Below are 4,160 nucleotides of genomic sequence, written 5' to 3'. Positions count from 1 at the left end.
CGTGGTTTCGTTGACCGATTCTGTACCGGATCGCCTAGTGATCACTGTGCGTATACGACTCGCACACTTTCCACTCCGTACTCGCCAACAGCGACGGACTGCAAAAAGTAACGTCGATGATGGATTCGCGCCCATCTTTCCGGAAAGTGCTGGTGGTACCTTCGTTCAGTAACGTTACTTCCAGCTTTGCTAGAGCTTCCAGTAGACTGTACCCTCTGATGTTGGTGCATCTACTTCCCCACTCCACCGCCCAGGCGTTGAAGTCGCCTCCAATGTCGATCGGTGTTCTACCGATTAGTTCCTCGGTCATTGCGTCTAGCATCTGGTGGAATTGCTCAGTTGTCCATCTCGGGGGTGCGTAGCAACTACACATGAAGATTCCATTAATTTTGGCGATTACGAAACCTTCATGTGAACCTCCAACCACTTCCTGGATAGGATATCTGCCCATCACCTGTATTGCAGCAATCCCTAAGCTATCCGTCGCCCAGCTGCCATTATCACGGGGTACTCGGTACGGCTCCGCTATGATTGCAACGTCGCATTTTGTCTCTGTTGTCGACTGCCACAACTGAGCTGTGTTGCAATGGTTCAGATTGATCTGAATTATCTCCGTTACTGCGATTCTGCTAACGCCTTCTTATACGAGGGACACTTGAAGCTTCCTGTCGCATGGTCGCTGCCGTTCTCTGGTTTGCAGAGCAGGCATTTTGGTTGCTTCATGCAGTCTCTCGCAACATGCCCTTTCTCACCGCATCTCCTGCACAGTTCAGACCTGTCGGGGCCTGTGCAGCTTCTTGCCTGATGTCCAAAGCCCATGCACTGGAAGCATCTCTCCATCCGCTTGGCCACCCGGGGCACCATCTTCAGCGAGCAAACCGACCAGCCAACTTTTATTTTGGTCGTTTCTACCATCTTATTGGCTGCGACTGTTGAGAGCCGTATCGACACCGTCTGCTGGCCACCATACGCCTTCCTCATACGGATCGTCATTGGTGTATTGTCCAGCTTACACTGTTCTATTAACTCGTGCCTTAACTCCTCGTCTGTCGTGATTTCGTCGAGATTTCTGCATTCGACCACTGATTCCTGGGATAGAGCCCTCACCTTCGCCTCCTCACCGAGCGACTTCGCAACCAGTTCCTTGAAGGCTGAACTTTTGACCGCAATTCCTCGGTCAGGACTAAAACAGCACGAGCATGCAGATACGTGCATTCCGCAGAGCCTAGTCCCCCTTTGGCATTCAGAAGCCCGGGGGCAGGTGAAAATTCTGGCTAGGTTCGCCTAGTTAAGAAGTGAGATAAGTCTGAAAAAAAAAAAAAATCCCTATCCCTATCCCTATCCCTATCCCTATCCCTATCCCTATCCCTATCCCTATCCCTATCCCTATCCCTATCCCTATCCCTATCCCTATCCCTATCCCTATCCCTATCCCTATCCCTATCCCTATCCCTATCCCTATCCCTATCCCTATCCCTATCCCTATCCCTATCCCTATCCCTATCCCTATCCCTATCCCTATCCCTATCCCTATCCCTATCCCTATCCCTATCCCTATCCCTATCCCTATCCCTATCCCTATCCCTATCCCTATCCCTATCCCTATCCCTATCCCTATCCCTATCCCTATCCCTATCCCTATCCCTATCCCTATCCCTATCCCTATCCCTATCCCTATCCCTATCCCTATCCCTATCCCTATCCCTATCCCTATCCCTATCCCTATCCCTATCCCTATCCCTATCCCTATCCCTATCCCTATCCCTATCCCTATCCCTATCCCTATCCCTATCCCTATCCCTATCCCTATCCCTATCCCTATCCCTATCCCTATCCCTATCCCTATCCCTATCCCTATCCCTATCCCTATCCCTATCCCTATCCCTATCCCTATCCCTATCCCTATCCCTATCCCTATCCCTATCCCTATCCCTATCCCTATCCCTATCCCTATTTGACTTTTGACCGCCGGATCCCTCTTGAGCTCGAAGAGCATCTCTCCTTTCTGGGTGCGCCTGGTTTTCACCACATTCTCTCCCAGTTCTTTCAACTCCGGATCGTCTCTCACTTTCCGCAGGAGTGATGCGTAAGTCACTCCTTCCTTCACCTCGACGATCGGAGCATCTCCCTTACTTCGCTCGCGTCTGGGCCTGGTTTTTTTTTTGTCTTCTGCACACCTTTCTTCTTTTCTTCTTTCTTCTTCCGTTTCTCCGTCTGTTTTTCGACAGTTCGCCATCCACTGCCTTCACCTTCCTTTTTGTTTCCCAGGTTGTCATTTTTAACCTTCTTCAGGTCTTCTTCATCCCCTGGGGTATCCCTCTTTCTTTTGTCCGATCGTGGGTTTCGTGGCGTCTTAGGCGTCTTCTGTATCTCGACGGACATCTTCTCCCTTGCTTCAGCGAGTGCTTTTTCAACAACCTCTGCTCGCGTGAACATCTCCTTCTGTTCGTGGTCAGCAGCCGTAACGGCGGATTTGACTAAATGTTTGATCTTAGTATGGACATTGTTTTTGTCCTTAATGAACTCGTAGAGCTCGTTCACTTTTTTCTTGACCTCCATCAAGCTTGACCTCCCGACCTGCAGCCCTTCTAAAGAAGTGGTGGTGTTGGCTTTATGCGTTAGCACTTGTATCAGGCTAGTCTCTCCTTGTTGTGGATGCTGTTGGTGTCCTATAGGATTCGCTATGGCTGTCTGGTTGCGAAATGGTGATCTCTGGAGCTTACCGCTCCTTGCGAACACGCTCGCCTCTCCCGTTGGTGTGTCTTCATTACCGTCGTTTCGTCTGTTAAATTGTTCGATGGTATTCATGTCTGTTGGGTCCCAACTTCGGGCCGCTATCTCCGCTCGTTGTACATAGTCGCTATCAGTGATCCCATGGTTGTCTATGCAAGCAGTGAGGCCATGCAGGGGTTGACACGGTCCTTCATAGGGACCGTGTTCAGAGCCAGATCAGCGCAAGTCAGGAATGTGACATCTGACGCCTAGTACCTAGTGCCTGAGCCTAGACGAGCATCGAACGTACCCGAAGACTTGCCAAGTTATTACCGGGACGGGGGCAATCGCACTATTAGCCTACACGCTGTTTCAGGAAGGTGTCACCCTTCCTTACTCAGGGAACAGGATAGTACGACTGTCAGCCTTTAGCGTCGTGTTGAAATCGTTTCCGTATCGTGTCCGTTTTCTATGTCGTAACCAGTATGTCGTAATCAGGATCTTACTGGCGTCAATCCTGATGTGCTTGGCACTCCTTTCGTGGCTCCTGTACACGGTATTTCCCCCGTGCAATCTCCAATAGGCTTTACCGCGCCCTTACTCGCGTTGTCACTCGATTAGTCGCCTCATACGACAGGGACAGGGACCAAGACCCGAAGTGCTATTCTAGGCCGGCAACTCCACGGCGATAGGGATAGGGATAGGGATAGGGATAGGGATAGGGATAGAGATAGAGATAGGGATAGGGATAGGGATAGGGATAGGGATAGGGATAGGGATAGGGATAGGGATAGGGATAGGGATAGGGATAGGGATAGGGATAGGGATAGGGATAGGGATAGGGATAGGGATAGGGATAGGGATAGGGATAGGGATAGGGATAGGGATAGGGATAGGGATAGGGATAGGGATAGGGATAGGGATAGGGATAGGGATAGGGATAGGGATAGGGATAGGGATAGGGATAGGGATAGGGATAGGGATAGGGATAGGGATAGGGATAGGGATAGGGATAGGGATAGGGATAGGGATAGGGATAGGGATAGGGATAGGGATAGGGATAGGGATAGGGATAGGGATAGGGATAGGGATAGGGATAGGGATAGGGATAGGGATAGGGATAGGGATAGGGATAGGGATAGGGATAGGGATAGGGATAGGGATAGGGATAGGGATAGGGATAGGGATAGGGATAGGGATAGGGATAGGGATTTTTTTTTTTTTTTCAGACTTATCTCACTTCTTAACTAGGCGAACCTAGCCAGAATTTTCACCTGCCCCCGGGCTTCTGAATGCCAAAGGGGGACTAGGCTCTGCGGAATGCACGTATCTGCATGCTCGTGCTGTTTTAGTCCTGACCGAGGAATTGTCGGACAATCGCGCAGGTGCTAAGGATGACCGACTTTTGGATGCCGGCCAATTCCTTCTCGATGTTCAACACCTTTAGC

The sequence above is a fragment of the Toxorhynchites rutilus genome, chromosome 3 (assembly GCF_029784135.1).
Source record: "Toxorhynchites rutilus septentrionalis strain SRP chromosome 3, ASM2978413v1, whole genome shotgun sequence".
In the NCBI taxonomy this organism is placed as follows: Eukaryota; Metazoa; Arthropoda; class Insecta; order Diptera; family Culicidae; genus Toxorhynchites; species Toxorhynchites rutilus.
This window is presented reverse-complemented; position numbering follows the sequence as displayed.